Below are 18,955 nucleotides of genomic sequence, written 5' to 3'. Positions count from 1 at the left end.
ACGCAACACGATTTTCTAATAAAACGGGAAACAGCTGGGACCAGTTCAATGGACCCAGATGCTCGTCGCCGGCCTGGTGAACGTACCTTCGAACGGTGCTTACGACCGTATTATGGGGATCGCGGAGAACACGATGTGCTTCTGGAATGTTTGGCCCTAACTTCGCCGGCGCATTCTGTACAAATGCAGCGATCTCCTACGAATTGCAGGGTACGAACAATTCAGGTACCGATCGGCCAGGATCGATTTTGGGAACCAGAACTTCAGGAGTCTGAGTATTCCCGGGAACAGAGTTGTTATGGACGACGTCTATCGCCATTATGATGGGGAAACCCTAGTTAGCAACCGACTGAAACGTTACTTGACAGATTATGCGAAACGGACTTAAGCGGATCGCTATTTTTGTACCAGCTGTAATGGTCTTGCTGATGAGGAAGTGTCGTGCAAATACGGGAGCTGCAAATGTGTTTCATTCGAATTGCAAATGTGGAAAGTTATACGACACCTATGTAACGAAAAATGATAAAAGTGCCACCCACGAGTTATTAATATGTTAACGAAAGCTACTTCGCAACCCCCTTTTGTAATATTAATATAGTTTAAACGAGCCCTGGCTTCGATGGAAGATAGGAGCGATCAAATTTCAGTACCCTTCCTCGATAAGAGGGAACACTCGCTTACGATTCACTGTATTTCGAGTTTTACACTTGATTCCAGCAAACTAATCATCCCAGCGTCGTCGTAACTGATCTCGCCGCATCTCCAAGTAATTTACATCGAGCATGGGGCTCGACATGCGAATACAAACAGAATCAAATTGTCCCCCGGCCACAAATCACGCAATGATTCTCGCGTCTTCGGTTAGTAATCGCTGCTTCAAACGGATATTTGCCTAATTCGCGGTTTGATTTAGCGCGCGATCGTTCGATTTGGCTAGGATCCAATCGCTCCCGTTCCTAAGGAAGGGATGCAAAGCTTCGGTTTGCGGGGGAGGCGCGACGGAGGGGGTGGGAGGCAGCCGACGAAGAAAGAGAGGAGGTGGCGGCCGCGTGTCGAAAGGTGCGTTGTACTCAAACAAAGTAAGATATAATTAGACGGGTAGACGGCTGCGACTGCAGGAAGCCCACGTGTGAAAGTTGCTCGCAGTAAACCTCGGTCATCGCTAAAAAGATCCCCAGGAGCACGGGAAATCGTTCGCTTTCTACGACTTTTACCGTCGGTGGACCTGCGCCGAAAGTTATTCGGAAATAGAACGTTCCGCGAATGTACGAGTTGTTTTCGCGACCGGCTACCCCGACGCCTCCCTGCGTTGGACTCTGAACGAGCGATAGGGACGAGATAAAAAGTACTTTCGAGTCGAGCTTCTATAATTAAAAAACTGCCGACTTATTATTATTTATATTTTCGAACGTTAGTTTTAAGAAACTCGATGTTCGTTACTGTTGAAGTGACTATAAACGTTGTTGCAAACTTCCTATGAACTCATTGTTGATTTGTATTTTTTAAAGTTAGACTCTAGAAGATGAGAGGAGATGGAAATTTGATTAGAATACCTTTTCGCGGATAAAAACAGTGGGAGATGACTCGTGTTCAATAATCGAGGGCAGAATTCGGTCTTTTAACGAGGGAATATTGTACGTCGAATATACCATTGGTTCCTATGAGTTCCTAGCTCGAAAAGTGGCAACTTGGTTGCAAGAAAATCTTCTAGAGAATGAAAATAATAGTGGGGATGACTGATGTTCGATAATCGAAGGCAGAATTGGATCAATAAACGAGGGAATGCTGTACTACTCGAGTAGATTAAATGAACCATTTGTTTCTATGAGTGTTCCTGGGTTCTAGCTAAGTGGGCATTATTTACTAGAATGACTGGTGCTTTTAAGTACACGCTGCACTTGATCCCATCGCTAAACACAGATGCCCAAATATTTACCCCTTTATTTTCTGCGGCCAGATGAGAACTGCTGAGGTCGAGACTCATTGTCAGATGTCTTGGCATCTTCAACAGGAGTGGGTGGAACGTCTGTCGGTGCCGCACGGTTTCGTTCCTGGCGTGTATGTGTGTAAGAATGCATATACAGCTCGCGATATGAACGTCGACGCACCTCGTGCGAGCGAATGCATTTTTACCTGCGTCGATGCATGCCGGAGCTACGCAGGTTTGGTTCAATGTTAAAACGGCATTCGACTATTTTATTTTTAATCGAAATTAAACGAGTAACTGACTATCGAGATAACTTTTGCTTCTAATTCGCAAGGAAGAAAAATGTTTACTTTCCAATCTATGAGAAAACAAAATATCGTGATAAAATTGTAAACTAATAACGTGCAGCGACGATTTTCATAAATTTCACGTGTAACAATCATCCGAGGGATCCGTATTCATAGCGAATGACCTGACGTAACGCAGTCATGCGTCATCGAATCCATACTACGCGAAACGTTTCCATTTTCCGACCAGCGAGTCGCGTACGCCGTTTTGTGTCCAGAATTTTTTAACGACGTCTTCAGAAACGCGTACCTCGAACAATGCAAGAAACTGGAACGGTCTCGGTAGAAAAAACTATTGTAACGCAAACGGAATTGCGAGTAAAATAATAATCATCTAGGCGACAGATCAGCCTAACGATCCAACGATACTAATTTCCAGAGTTACGCGAAAAATTCAAGTATTTTCTAAATGAAAAATTTGAAAACATAATATAAACGATATTAAAGGATTATGAAGAAACGAACTACTTGGAAATGCAACATTTCAAAGCTGTTTCGACTATTGAAGTACAATTGTAACGGGTGAATTTGAGTGCTTTTCTGACTTCTTAAGAAATCGTAAAACGTTCGAAGGAAATATGCAATAAAATTGAAAATGATTCGTAACTTTCGTTCCACGCTCGCAGGTATTCGAAGCGTTTTCAGCTCATCGGTATATTCAGCAAGGTGACAAGTAAAAAAAAAATACTGTACGACCCCCACCGTCGGCGAGGATTGTCTGCAAATTACACTCGCCCGGTGTACCGTCTGGCACAGGCAGGTCGACGTACTCGGTGTTCGAAAAATGCGCGATGACCTGCGTCACCATCTGATGCGAACCTACTGCATACTTTGAGAGCCCAATCATTCAGCGCAGCCGCGATGCAGTCAATGCATACACGCTGAATGCAGCTGTGGACATACTTAGCGATGGGATCAAGCATATCGCAAGTAGTATCGAAACCTTACCGGACGTGTTCCAATTCTGTACCGACAGTCGGAAAAACGAAAGTAGTAATCTAAAAACCGTACTCTGGATCCTTATATTTGTACGAATCTACATTAACAATTTGTAAACAATATTTATTGTCAACCTACATCCAAGTTGGACAATCTAAGCCCAAAAATTGGCCAAACCAATGTCAAACATCTCCCTATGGAGCAAAAATTCTGCATCTAACTTTTGGGGGGTTGCAAAGTCCTCTCAAATCGATTTTGTTTCCATTAACTACCTAGACTCTAGACTCTGGATCCAAAAACAAGTCAAACTAATGTCAAACATGTCCAAATCTTCAGCTACCAAGCTCCCTATGGAGCAAAAATCTTGTATCTAGCTTTGGGGGGTTGCAAAGTCCTCTCAAATCGATTTTGCTTTCATCAACTACCTAGACTCTAGACTCTGGATCCAAAAACAAGTCAAACTAATGTTAAACATGTCCAAATCTTCAGCTACCAAGCTCCCTATGGAGCAAAAATCGTGTATCTAACTTTTGGGGGGTTGCAAAGTCCTCTCAAATCGATTTTGCTTCCATCAACTACCTAGACTCTAGACTCTAGACCCAAAATTAGATCAAACCAATGTCAAACATCTCCAAACCTTCAGCTATCAAGCTCTCTATGAAACAAAAATCCTACGCCCAACTTTGGGGGGTTGCAAAATCCTCTCAAATCGATTTTGCTTTCATCAACTACATAGACTCTAGACTCTAAATCCAAAAACAAGTCAAACTAATGTCAAACATGTCCAAAGCTACCAAGCTCTTCAGCTACCAAGCTCCCTATGGAGCAAAAATCTTGTATCTAACTTTGGGGGGTTGCAAAGTCCTCTCAAATCGATTTTGCCTCCATCAACTACCTAGACTCTAGGACTCTAGATCCAAAACTAGATCAAACCAATGTCAAACATCTCCAATCCTTCAGCTATCAAGCTCTCTATGAAACAAAAATCCTACGGCCAACTTTGGGGGATAGAATGTACCACTGTCAAGCTACACCCATTTGGGCAATCCTTTAAAATTAATTTCCTTTTCATCAACTACCTAGACTCTAGACTCTAAGGCACAAGGGGGGCGAAACCAGTGTTGATACACTGCAAAATCCACCGCAATCGAGATCTCTATGAAAATATCAGTACTGGAGCCTACGGAACAGGATTTACCAGGAGTAATACGCATCGAAACTAGTCTGCGCACAAATCAGCCCGAGGAGCTAGCGTCAGAGTTAACCGAGACACGCGTAATCAGTGATTAGCGATCGCGCGACAAATCGTCGGTTATTGGCACGCTGCGAGCATTATGCGCGCTCGTTAATATCACTCTCCCTCCGCGACAGCGAAGTTCAAAGTCGTAGATTTCAATTAGCCGCACCGATGCGATGGAGCACTGGTACATCTAGGCTGCGGCTATGCGTCAGCTAGGCCGCGACAGCCGAGCGTTGGTTCCCTCTTCAGCCACGCCACAGTAATCGAAACGCAAACCGGCCGGATCAATGATATTAGCCGCGATAACGTTTCTCCAGCTCCCGTCGTCATAATGGAAGGGCATCGGTGCTTCACGAGATCGTGAATGATGCAGTTGTACACGATATAAGACTGGTAACTGCAACTGAACGATTAATCGCGGCTGTCAGGGTTACGCGGAATTACGGAGTGATTGATTTTCAACGTCCTAAGTCTACCCGTCGACGTACCCTCCTCTTATTTGCACAATAGAGATCTTTTTTTTTGGGTAACTGGACCTCTGATGGTCTTGGAATACTTCGTACGCAACGATCTGACCGATTGGTACTTGGTTGCTAGAGAAATGTATGTCTCATGCAGTAGTCCCTCGCTATATGACGAAAAATGAGGTTCGTCAAATGCTAATCATGATATTTTACGTATAATTAAATGTAGTACTTTCGTACGAATGTTTGTAGTAGTAGTAGGGATGATTTCAGCATAGTTATCAAGGATAAAATTGTTTTGGTTATCCGGATAATGGTATAGTGCAATTTGCGCGTTAAAAAGCGTCGTGCAGATCGATCTACGATCCATTCTACAACCCCCAACGACGAATTGATGGTTTCTGACCAACGCGAACAGCCAGAAGTACTTTTTCTAACCATCCAGCGGTAGAAAGTAATCGACCGCCTTGATTACTATACTTTCTCTCGACCAGCAGCTCGCCTCTGCTGAAACTTAGGTGTTACGTGCACCATCGGGACGCACTGGTGGTAAGTTTAGCATAAAAATCACCTCGGAACGATGCCGTATAAGTGTGCGCGCGCCGATATTGCCGAGTATTACCGTAACTGCCGCTGTATTATGGCAATTTTCAATTTTGCCGCACTCTCAATCGCCCCCTACCCCCCCTCTCCCCAACGCCAAATGAGTCTAGCTACTGCAAGGGGAGAGAAAAATTGGACAGACGTCGCTCGGGTTCCTGTTCTCTCCTGGTTGGCTATATCGTGGCATTAGTTATTGCAAAAAAAGTGTCACGATGTCCTGTTCGCGATGGTACCACGGCAGTGTTTCTCAAACTTCGCATGAAACAAAATTTTTGGCAGTCCAAGAATAAAATTGAAAATACCTGCAGTTTGTTTCTCTTCGGTTTGTCTTCGTAGTTTGGGATTGTGTTCAAGGTTTGTCTCACGAATGATGTCTTACCTGCGAACAAAGAAAATGGATTTTTGTTAGACGAAGTATCATAAATGTACCTAATATAACGTTCAACAATGCGTGAATGTGTGACCAAATAATGCAAGTTAACGAAAAGTTGACGTATGCAGGTAATTTTGATTTTTGTCACTGGAGAAATATCTTATACTATAGTCCCTCGTTTTAAGGTCAACAATCAGGTCCGCGCAGTTGCGAATAATACTCTACAGTATAAAGTTACAGAGTCTGAGACAAAAATGTATCTTTCGAAAGTGAATTTGAACAGTTATCAGGTGTAAAATTCGTACCGGATAACTGATACAAAATTTGATCAGTTATCCGGGGTAAGATTCCTGCAAACGTTCGTAGTAAAATTTCTGCAGTTGTGCAGGGTAAAAGTTTGTATATTTATTTAGGATAATACATGTGCAGTTATCGAGGGTAATATCTGTACAGTTATCCGGGTAGCGATGTATTCGTCCGCTCGGACCGGAGTTACTAGCACAGAATCTCCATCATCTCGCCTAGAAACTAGTACGCAAAAACGCGGTGGCTAGACGCGTGCAGAAGTTGCGTTCTAAATTGCATTCGATAAACGCCGTGATTTCATGCAGTTTCGTCGTGAAGCTGCTGGTGGTCACGGTTGCTCGTGACTGCCTCGAAGTAACGGTGAAGATCGCCAGGATTCTTTCGCGAAAGTAACGGAGCGAAGGAGGTGGAAAAGGTCGTCGGCTGTATCGAGCAGCGAAATTAATCACTCGGGATCGATGATATCTCTCTCTCGTTCTAACCTCCAGAGATCTCGATCTGCGAAATCAACAGTGAAACCGGGAGGCTGCAATTACGATCTCGAAGGACTGTTTACCTGTTGTTTAACCTTACATCGTGGAAAGAATTTTGTGCGCGTTTAATTTTCAACGATGCATTCCTAAATATTATCTTTCAATTGTTTTTCACAGTACAAATTATAGTTGTTGATTTATTCAAAACCAGAAAAAAGTGGTGCAATTATTTTATATACTGTAGGTTAATTACAAGGATTGTATTAATTTGTTCAGCTAAAGGTATGCCATAAAGAAAAATAATTTAATGGTAATAATAATGGGGACAGCCTGTGAAATTTATACATTCGAGAAATATCAGAATTATATTAAAGTATTATTAAACTAATATAAATAAGGAAAATGAGAGCAAGAATAGACGTGTTTTTCACACGTACGTAAATATTGATCGAATACTCAGGTGCGCAATACACAAGGTGTCCTATTTTCACATCGATATTAATTGAAATTTATTTATCGACGTTGACTCGAATACTCGTCCGAATAACACGGACACTATTAACCCATTAGCGAAAATACAACATTTATTATTACTATTTTTTTTTCCCCCGAAATAATTAAATTTAGAAAACTAACGTGCGTTTCATAATGGCGTAATTATTTTAATTTCTCCAAATAATAGGCGCATCTCAAGCGTGGCTGTGTTTCGTTAATGAAAAATTGTTCAAAAATGTTTGCACCTTCTGATACGCGTCAGTTTTCCTGCTGTCGAACGATATACCTAATAATTATTATTTAGATAAATTATTCAGAAGGAAAGTATTTGCCCAGTTGATGATTTCGAATACATATTCATCCTGCAATTATTTTAAATACATATTCATTCCGCGCTGCTCGAATAATGGCCAACTCCACTCGGTCCGAACGAATTCTCACTCTTTCGCCGTGCAATTCCATCGAGAGTCGGTTTACGATCCCATCCCAAACCATTGGCGCGATTTCTTTACGGGTGTTAGTACCGAGCTGTGCATTTCGTTTCGCGAATGTCAGAGGTAACGTTGGCTTGCCGAGGGGTTTTCACAGGAAACGTGTAGCGATACGATGGATATGAAGGCGGAATGAAAGCTGTTGGAAGCACCTTCGCGGGGGAAGAGAAAGGACGCCATCGAAGGTGTACTTGGGGGGAAAAAGTAGGAAAACGGGTACTCGTTTTTATCGAGCAGATCATTCGATCGCCCAGTAACTCTAATAAATAGTTACTATTAGATAATTTAAGTAAAATAAGAGAAAGAAAAAACTTAATCGACATTACTGACCAACTTCAAGTAACCTACACAGTTTAAATTTCATTTGTTAGTACGTACAATAGAAACAGAAGGTGTAAAGTCCTTCGACACGTTCGGTTGAAGTGAAATAAGTTGGCTGCTCGAGGCCACCGAAGCCCCATCCCCCACCACAGAGTTTAGCTACCCCCACCAGGCTGCCGCTAGCGCCCTCTGACGTGGTCAAAGGCAAGTTTCCACGAATGGAACGACAGAAGTTGCGACTGACGTGATTTACAATGGAAAATGGCCTCGTGTGACCGGTCGATTTTGTTGCAACTATAGAACTACCTTGCATTCAGCAGGTCAATCTCGAAAATTGATCGTCATCGAGGTTATATTTCGCGTGTGTGTTTCCGTCGGGGCGCCAGTAGATAAATTCAATTTCCTACTTCTGAAACGCCCGCGCTGCAACGATATTTTACATTTTCCATCGACAACCTCGTGGCCCTGCGTTCGATGATTTAAGCTCGAACGCATCATCACCCCGGGACATCAAAAAATTAAATCAATTAAAACAATTCGTTTAATTGAAATGATAATTGAGTTACGCGAGCGACCGAATAACCAGTCGCGTCTCGGCGCCATCACGTGCGTTCTTTTACACCTTTCTGGCGAACGGGGACTATAATTATATAATACAAAGTACTGATATGTATATGTATAATAATTTTAAGCTAAAATTTTTGAACGATGTAAGTTCGATTCGTTAGAATCGACATAACGTTTGTCGAATGGATATTCTTTGTTTACTTTTGAAGCTCGTCGTTTGTTAATGGGAGGAAGGATAATTGACTGTTATCGCTGTTGACGGTGTAATTTCGAGTAATGAGGACGACGGTTACATTTTAATCTTCATTATTGAATTCGTCGTCTGAATGTGGGAGTTTCCTATTGAAGTGCGACCGACGCGTTTCGAAAGCAATTTTATTCTGATTAATTTCCTGCTGAGCAAACTTCATCGGACAGGATAATTATGCATATTCTCAATGTTAGATTTCGAATTACTGATTTCAAAATATTTATCATGAGATCTTAGTTATGTAAATCTACCAAACAGCCTCCACTGAAACGGATAAAATGACGGTTTTAATCGTTAATATTATTTATTTATACATGTGATTTTATTACTACAGAAATAATACTTTGAATAAAATTAGAAATTAATTTTATGAGGGAAAGCAAATATTATACTCGTTCATGTCAAATACACGAACAATTAACAACAGAATCGTTGTGTTACAACTTTACTCTGACGTTTGTTTTAAATAACAGTTGTTTACGTTGTGCAATATGAATGACAAATTCCGTAAAAGTTTTCATAAAAATTGATGCAATTTAAATTTGTACGAGGATAAATGTACATGCGTCAGTGTATATTTATTTAAAAAAAAAAAAAACAGACATTCGTTGTTTGAACAATAAAAAACAATACTGGTGCGAGTGATTCAATCATGATATTTTCTAAAAAATAAAGTAGAAATACCGGAGTGGATTTTTTCAAAGGTATACAAATTATTTTTTTTACATTTATCCCTCTGCTATGTATAATAAATTTCAATCGTAACTGTTTCTATTGATAAAATAGCCGAGAAAAGTGCATAATCGTTGTTTCTAAGTCTGGTCACTTGTCACAGTCCATAAATGATCAACAACGAATAAAAATACGCGAAGTCGGAGCACGTATCGCAATATCTGCAGTCCCCTTTGGAAGAGGACCACTCGAGGTCCTCAAAACCTTCACCAAAACGTCCACGCCCCTCCAGCGATCAAAATTTCACCGCTAATTACACGGAGCAGGATTCACGGACGCAGGGGACAAGCCTTCCATCGCGGTGGTTAAAAAGAGGTTCACCAAACCTGGGCTTAAGATTGGCCAAGGCTTGGCATCCAGCCTGATCCAGCCTGATCCAGCCCTAACATAAAAGCGACCATTCTGCCTCGGAAAGTCCGTGGATGCACAATTAGGGAATCGTGCAACCGTTGGGGTATCCCTGCCAATTCTTGAGAACCTTCCGTCGGTATTAAATGCGAACCCCTTTTCTGGAGGTGGTGGTTTATGGAAAAGGGGACGTGGAACGGACAGAGGTGGGCGGGAGGGGACGGGTGGTGGCACAGAAAGAGGCAAAGAGACGGAGCTGCCTAGCCTCAGCCTCAGCCTCCAAATGGGACTTGGTAGGAACTTTCTGGCAGCGTGGTTGCCAGTTCTCTGCATCGTGGATGCACCTGCAGACAGAAAGAAAGGGTGGAAAGGTTGTAGGACCGATGCGGAGGCGGGAGTGAAGTAACGAGGGCTGCCACGAGGGTCGCCATATAATTACCGTTAATTGAATTCTTAGTGGCGGCCGTCCAACCTACCACCTACGAGACACTAAGGTCCCCTAGGGTCTTCTGCTTGTTAGGACGCGCGCGCGTTGCGTGTGGATCGGCTCTCTCTGTATGGGTGTGTACCTGCTTGCGTGTGTTTACGAACGACTGTGACTGGGAAGCCTTAATGGATCGAGAAATTATTGCGCGAGATCCTCTGGAGGCCGAAATCATTTTGCCCGCTTGTGTTTCTTTCACCTGAAAGCTGGGACTACGTGTTCCTTATACCGGGTGTCGCGTTTTAATCTCTAAATGGATGCAACACTGGGTCGGAAGCATCGGGGCTGCCGAGACATACTCCGAACAATCGATGACGCCAGGTGTTCCAAGCTTCTCGTTAGTGCCTCGTATTATGCAGTTAAACATTGTTGGTTCTTTCAATAATTATCAACGCGAACACAGTTCAGAGCAGTCTGTGTTTGTGTTTTTAGTAATCAATTAACGATGAATGAGTGGGGGAAACTCTTGAGTGACCTTGAGCAGCCACTGCATTTCAGTCGCACCTCCAGCGCGACGAGTTGGTTTCTTATAAGACTTGGGATCTAAGAATATAGAATTTGGAAATAATGATTGAATCATATTGTTTCTGCATACTTTTGTTGGCCATTTTACAGATAAGTTGGTTTTAATCTGTAAATGGAAGCAGAGTACTGGGTTGGAAGAATTGAACGTATTGGAGTTTGCACTGGTAAAAATACATTACTGCTAAATTACAATCGAACCGATTTCTTTACTATTTGTTTAATAAACGTGTTTAATAAATCACCGAACGAGCATGCCTTGAAATTAGAATTGCACAACGCAATAAAGAAAAATCACACTCTAAACAAGTCAAAGACCAAATACTATTTCCTGCGTAAAAAAAAAAAAATCACCAAACTGGCTCACGCTCGAAAACGCCAGATTAACAACCCCCGTCACTGGCACGGCTCGCGAGGATATTTTTCATTTAACCGGCATCGAGCTTTTAAAATCGGAAATATTTTTTACCAGGACGAACACGAATAAACGATCGAAACAACGGCCAGCAGTCGTCAGTAAATTTCACTAGCGGTCTCTCGCACGGGGGTGTAATATCAATTATAAACGCGTAACCAATAACTATGCCCGCTCTGTATGCCCGTTCTGCCAGTCGCGGGGCCAGAATTCGTCGAATATTCACCAATCCCGCGTAATCGAAAAAACGGGAAACGGCCGCCAGAGTGCCTTTTCATCGCGTTACAAAACACATTCGTTTCCTGCCACCGTGTAAATTCTATTGGCTTTTAACCGTGTCTCGATTCTTCCTCCAACCAGCCGTGGATCAAGGAAACAAACTGAAAACTCCATTAATGAGAAAAATGGGGGACGCGTCAGGATTTGCATTAAATTCTTTTAAATTTTTAGGCACCTCAGACTAGAATTTTCACCGATGATTTTTTAAACGTTAATATGGACAATTTTGTTTTGTATTTAAGTAAAAGTCGAGAAAGGATTTGAATCTGTCTCGATCAAACGCAATTTTTCAACGATAAATATAAAAACTGCTCGTTAAATGATACTGCAAGCGTTCCAATGCATTTGTTTATTCACGAAATTTGCAAATATTGTATTGTTGGCCATAATATCGCATTCGTTCGGTAAAATGGCCATACAAAATATTTGATGCAATAAAATCTGTCCGAATGAAAATTACAAATCACGCGAACTACACCGTTTTATCGATAGGGGATTCGATTAAATCAATTTCATTAGTTACCTGCTGCACCCTGGCAATAAAACCCCTAAAAAAGAATACATTTTGAAATTATCGCGCAATTTAAACAAAAATTGTTAAAATTAACTGATAAAATTACCAAGAAACAACAGAATCATGCGAAACGAAGAAAGAGGTTCGAGAGATTCTCAACTATAATTCGTGCGACCGTACATCGAAATTCCATTTTTCACGCTCCATAAATTAAATTTGCAAACATCTACTGATAAATTTAAACAACCACGATCTATTTAACTAATAACAGAGTGCTATTATTATATATTAATTATTCGACGTATTAATTCTATACTTAAACACCACGAAATTAAATCTAAAACGAGTTCCATTCTCGTCGTTTGATCTGGGTTAGGTTATAACAAAATAAAATTGTTTCTTGCAACGCGTTATATCATAACTTATACCCGTTTGCAAAATGTATTGTCTCTATTTCGAAACTAAATACTATTTCTATAGTTGGGATATTCAAACTATTTCAAACGCTTGAGATTATATTTCGAACCAGGGTCGGAATCGAAAGTGTTAATTGTATTTTTCGGGCAAGGGATCCACGGGCAACGGAAAATAAACGCAAATAGAATTAAACCACGGCGAAGGTAAACCGAAAACTCGGACTTCGATTCCCGATGACACGTAAGTACATGCTACTCGCTTCGAAACTCGTGGCGGGTTAACCGTGAAACCAGCGGCAGCGTAGATAAGTGTTAGGTATCAACTTGTTGCATTAATTACAGCGGGGAGGCTATTAGCCATCGATTCGCGCGAAATCTCGTTTCTCTCTAGTTACCTCTCTTCTCGGTTTCCGTGTACACAGACGCACGCGTACACGGGTTCACCGCTGTTTAGAGGCTTCGTGTACACGCGTTCAAGTCTTCCGGATTTACGACACGCGCGTACACAGGAATCCACGTGGACAGTGGCCTGATATACTGGGTGTCCCACTTTGTTTCACCACCTTCGATTCTGACTACAACTACGAAACGACAACAAAGTAGAAATCACATCTACGAAGACCCAATAATGTAATATGACTCGTTTGTTTCAGTATACAGGGTGTTTCGATTAAATTCTAACTATATCTACCAAAAAATATGAAAAATTAATAATGTAACAGCTAATTTGTTCCAGTACATATTTTTATTTATATCGTTTTGGTACGAATGCAAATTTATTTTTGTACCGCAGTTTATGAAGCAAGACTCTATAATGTAAAGTATTGAAATATTGTACACTTAAAATTATATATAGGAAGGAACTAGTTCCAGCTGCACTGGTATTGGCTTTTTATTTTTAAAACTTCGTAGAATGTTACGTGCGGAAATCTATAAAGTATTTTGAAATATTTTTATTTGGATTGAAAATTGTTATGAATATGGAATAATAATGGGGGACGATTATTGGCGCTATAGCAGCGACTTTCTATAAACTATTTTCAATGCACGACAGTTCTGCCACTGCACGCTAGAAATATAGCAGCCTTAAATAAATTTATCAATATTGGTTCTCCTTTTAAAATCTAGATAACCACTCAGAAGCGTTCGCTGTCATATTTTAATAATTTAGCAGAGTAAATATAGAAGTTTCTATTTTAAAAAAAGAAAATTAACTTTCGATTAACAAGAACTAAATAGAACAATTATACGTTGTATTGAAACTATGAAACTTTTTATGTTTAACATTGTTCCTGAAAATGCAATATTTTCAAGATATTTGTACTGTATTTTCGTTCGTATTAAAAAATAATTCCAAAGTCTACTATCGTTATGTACAGACTTAATTAATGGTACGCGAGTAACAAAAAAGAATAAAAAATAATATCGCTGGTCATTACTCAAACGAATAATGCACCATCAGGAGCCATTGTTGCTCCTTAATCTTTGAATTACAAAAGTAATTACAAGGTAATCAATTACTGCCCAACTCTGGCTAAGAAGTCCTCGGTCGTAGAGTTTTATGCTCTCGCGGGAGCGCGTGCTGCTTTCCGGTTAAAGGAAGGTGCTTGTAGGAACGGATACGTGAGCGGAAGTGGTCGCTAGCACCGCACCAGCAATTACGCGGACCCACACGGCCATCCCTATCAGTTCGTCCACACGTGACCGTGTGAAAAACACGTCTGTGTTGCCACGCACACACGCCCCGTTCCATATTGCCTGTTCCCTTAAGACCCGTACACAAGTGGCGAAAACTGGTAGCAAGTCATCGCTGATAAGGGTGATTTATACAGTGTGTCTCGCCCGCGAGCGGTACAACCAGATGGGAAGTGCTTCTACACGAAAAAATACACCGGAAACGTACAATAAATTTTTTTCGTACAGTGCCTAGTTTTTGAGAAAATTGACCTCGAAACTGTTTGGGGCACGCGAAACTATTTATCGAGATTTGGTCTAGCGGTCAATGTTATTTTTTTTCTTTTTAAATTACGTGAGCTACCAAAGTGAAATTTTTTGTGTTAATTAATACGTTTATGGAGATACCACGTGATTTTTTTCGTGCAATTTGGCGCAATAATAAAGGAGTTATTAATAATATTCTAATACGTTGCAATCAGAAATTGCAAACGAATAGTATAATATAAACCAGTGAATATATATTATTACGATTGAAATTCACAAATGTATTGTACGTGTTATTCAAAAGTATCCTCGATTAAGCTACATTTACATTGGAGCGAGCATTTTGACCGCAATCTAATTTTCTTCTACTATGCCATCGAACGGAATTTCTCAAACGACATCGTAATAGTTAACAATTATTGCAATCGTCGATCTGAAAAAAAAACATTTATGATGCCAACTGACGTTCGTCTAGCGTAAACGCGGCTTTAGTCGTGCAAATACGGCCGGCTCACCGGATGAAAAAAGCGCGCCGCACATTTTTTTCCTTTTCTGTCGGCGCGGTCAGCTCACCTTGATAATGCGAGATATCACGCGAATACACCAACAAACGAGTGTATGTATGGAGTGAAAAAAAGGAAAAACGAAGCTGACGGCGCGGCGAGGGGGAGGAGAAGAGGCCAGTGGGTATCTGTAACTGAACACTGCGGTTCGCGCGAGTATGCGAGTCTGCGAGGAAAATTAAATATTATACGCGGTTTCTGCCGTGAATTTTTAGTTTCTCCGACTACAATTAAATTCGTTCCTACCCCGAAAGAGTAAACTTACGGAATACTAAAGATGCCGCGCGCGTTTCGGGGCCCTGATTTGCTGCATTCAATTTGGAAGTTCAGAAAAGGAATTCTCAAAAAATAGACAATTTCAGATTGTTGAATACAATTTTTTTTCAGATTCATTGAACGTTGAAAATGTAAAAACGAGAGCATCTATAGAGCAAAAGTATAGTTGCTATAAAAACGTACTATAAAGCAGAAAAATGGTTACTGTGGAGCATCTGTATAGAAGCTGTAAACTACTATACAACAATCTTGAAGCTCTAGAATCTGTAAACTACTATACAGCATATAAGAAAATGTTTGATATAGCAGGATCGTGCAACCATACGGGGAGATTCTTTATGAATTACAGACAAACTATAAAACATGTCTAGAGCCGTCATAAAACAAAACTATAGCGCAGATCGTCGTTCAGCTCCGAGTTAAGTTTAAACAGTAAACGATACACCGCTATTAACACGTCTACGAAAGAATAAACGACAAATCAATATTAACAGGGCCATAAAGCAACTGTAACCCGACAATAAAAGAACAATAAAGCGGCCGCAAAACAACTTTAAATCGACTCTAAACCGTTTATAGTAGCCCCTTGCGCGCCGCGAAACGTCCAAGGAACGTCCACCCACGTCGGCTCGTCGTTCGACCGCGTCTCCGAATAAAATCTCGCGCCTTGGATCCCCGCGAACGAGATCACCCTACCCGCGATCAACCGGTGCCCCGTTCGACGCGGTCGCTCGAGATCCTGGCAACTCCATGTCCCAGCTAAATTCGAAAAGGTCGATATTTCAAATGCCAGCATCAGGGGTTAACCGGGGGCTATTTTGAGTGTACCGTACGGCATGTAGGACCCGAACACACCACCCGTCAATAATCCGCTGAATAAACTATCGTCCGTCCGCCCACATGGCCACCCACCCGTCCACCACAACTCCACTCAACCGCCACGTACAGTCAGGCATATATCACGTAGGTGGCGCTGGTGTGCGCGGCGGTGTCCCTTCGTACGTGTGCGCGTGGAACGTGCTAATATATGTACCGCAGGCGCGGCTGGACTAGCGTAAGTGGTGGTGGATCGCGTGCATGGTTCCCGACCGTGTGTGTGGGAAGAGGGAACGCCAGGGGTGGAGGCCGGGGAGCCGTAAACTCGACCAGAGACCAGTCACGAGGGAGATACAACGATGGCTACGAGCCGAGGAAACGAGCAAAGTTCCGCAAATAAAATAATAATTTTGTTGCGCCCGTTGTCCACGGCATCGCAGTCGAAATTCCGTCGCGGAATTGTACCGCGCTGCCGGATTGCCCGCGCGCGGATAGCTTTTCCGCGGCGGACGCGGCGTATCGTGACGCCCGTTGCGTTCGAAATCGTCCACGGTGGATGAGTAACGGCTCTCTACCGGGGGAATATCGCGAACTATATTGCCTGGGGTCCACTCAAACTCGATCCTGCTCTAAAAGTTCTTGTCGAGAGCAAAAGCTAGCTCTAAGTGTGGGTTAGGTCCTCTGAAACGTTGCTATAATGAATAGTTGCTATCAAAAGTGCTGCTATAAAACGACCTCTATATAGTAGGTATAGTATCTAGAGCGGAGGTCTATAGTATCTAGAGCAAGTTGTGATTCGAATAATAATTTTTATAGCACAAAGGATTTAATGTTTACGTTACCCAAGCTTGTAACTTTGTAACAAAGTAATTTCTAGTACGAAGACCCATCTGCTAGCTCGAGTGAAAGACCTCTTATTCTCGATACGGACTCGTAAAAGAAAATCTCTCAAGTGGACATCAGGCATAAGAGCTCCTTCACACAAGTGGAAGAGCATTTGTCTGGTATCACATGTTTGTGTGAGACACCTTTACTCTGAATGCTGTGTCCAGTAGAGCAGTGGCTCTCAATGGTACTCTCTTCACCCTCGTCGTACGTCGATCGCGCTGTATTTTTAAAAAAGAAATAGCAAACTTTTGAATAGATCATAATTTGCAAATTTTGATTTTTCTTATTGGCTCTAAATAAACTATCGACTCTGACTATTGTGAAGGTACTGTACGTAAATCGGAAACATCAACTATTGAAAATGTACTCCTCTAAATAAACTGTACGACCAATTTTAGTAGAAATTTCGCAACTGGGATCCCCGCGAGTCCCGTCAACGTGGTCATTTTGCTTCTATAAAATTCACCGCATTTTGTTTGTATCCGAGCGGCATTCGAATAGTCGCTAGCAAGAGTCACCTACATACGAACAGCGCGATGTATTATTGACACCGCAACCCCCAATGTAGCTCACCACCGTCGACTCCCCTTTGTGCCCTCCCTTGTTGGAAATTGGACAGGTATGTGCTCTCGCCTATATGTATACGCGATATATATGCACATATATGTATCTGGGTACCGGGTGGCGTTCTACAAACTATGCGCATCGCTGTCGCGAGTGCGCCCAATAAATTTTTTCCGATGTTTTATTCTCCCGCGCAACCGAACCTCCTTCTCGCCATAGAATTATAAGCTATACAAGACAACCAACCGCGTATCTGTGTGCCCGTTAAATTTGATCGATTCGACAGCAATAAATTCGTCGTTCGATTTGACGATGAATTCGAACCCTTCGTGGTCCGGCTGTAAAAAATACAACGCTTTACGCTGTCCGGCAGCTACAGTTCTACAATATATGAAATGATCCGAACAACAAACTACGTTCTACAATAAAGGACGAAACCGATTAAACACTGCCTCTCGCAAATACCACTCTTTTTATCGTGCGATCGATGGGAAAATAAAAGAAACGTCATAGAGATATGTAAACTGGAAAGGTGGAAATGATTTGACAATAATTTTATAATTTTTTACGCGCAAAAGTGAATCGAAAACGTGGGGCGAATCGATTTTGAAGGCGTTGCGCGCACGCGCGAGATTCGCTAAAATTCGGCTTAACGAACTTCGCTGAGAATGTCTATCATATTTCTACGTATTTTGAACAGTGCGTGCGACTAAAAATTGCTGCCTCTATAGTATTTTTTAATAACCAACTTCGACAAAATCCTGGAAGCTGAAATTCCATTGTGTGCGCGTACACCGCGTATTTTCAGAATCGATTTTCTTGGAAACGATGCCCCGTATAACAAAATTCTATATAACATTTTTCATTTATATTTGCGTATGAAATCTGTGTAGAAAAGGGACTATAGAGAAAGTATAGGGCAACTATAGTGTAATTGCACCATAATTTTTAATCGCGGAGGAGTAGTATAGGTAGGGCATAGTGATTACGAAATGAGTTTGAAAAGTCTATAAAAGAGAGCAGCCACACAGAAACTATAGACAAAGCATAAGACAAGCTTAATGCAATTATAGAGTAGCTATGCAACTACTTTAGAGCAACTCTATGGGTGTAACTGTGAAACAGAATTCTAGAACAACTATACAGAAATTATGGAGAAAATAAATAACAATTCTAGAAGAAATATTACATAGTGCAATTTCTTGATGCTTCAGCAAGACTATAAAGCAACTATGTTAAAACTATGCTATTACTTTGGAACGACTATAACACGAAGTGTCTATAAAACTCTGTAAAGTGACTTTATCATTGATTAATTAATTAGTTAATTACGGTTACTGTAACTACAATGTTATTGAACTACAAATTCCATTTTTCAATCGTTAATTGCTGCTGATTATA

At 41.4% G+C, this 18,955-nt stretch overlaps 1 protein-coding gene across 5 annotated transcripts in view; it reads right to left on the bottom strand.

The window, feature by feature from the left end:
• The window catches only part of LOC143344100 (nucleolar protein 4-like), a 101,201-nt gene that overhangs the window by 59,268 nt on the left and 22,978 nt on the right, over positions 1 to 18,955 (bottom strand). The window contains exon 3 of one of the 5 annotated variants that reach the window (XM_076769779.1): positions 5,823 to 5,894. The exons of 3 other annotated variants lie outside the window; for them this stretch is intronic. The gene's annotated coding sequence lies outside the window, so the exon portion shown is untranslated. Of the gene's footprint in view, positions 1 to 5,822; positions 5,900 to 18,955 lie in introns of all 5 variants that reach the window. One more of the 5 variants, XM_076769780.1, reaches the window with a different exon arrangement.

This window comes from Colletes latitarsis, chromosome 7 (assembly GCF_051014445.1).
Source record: "Colletes latitarsis isolate SP2378_abdomen chromosome 7, iyColLati1, whole genome shotgun sequence".
Classification (NCBI taxonomy): domain Eukaryota; kingdom Metazoa; phylum Arthropoda; class Insecta; order Hymenoptera; family Colletidae; genus Colletes; species Colletes latitarsis.
The sequence above is the reverse complement of the archived record's forward strand: the minus strand, read 5'-3'. Positions and strand labels throughout refer to the sequence as shown.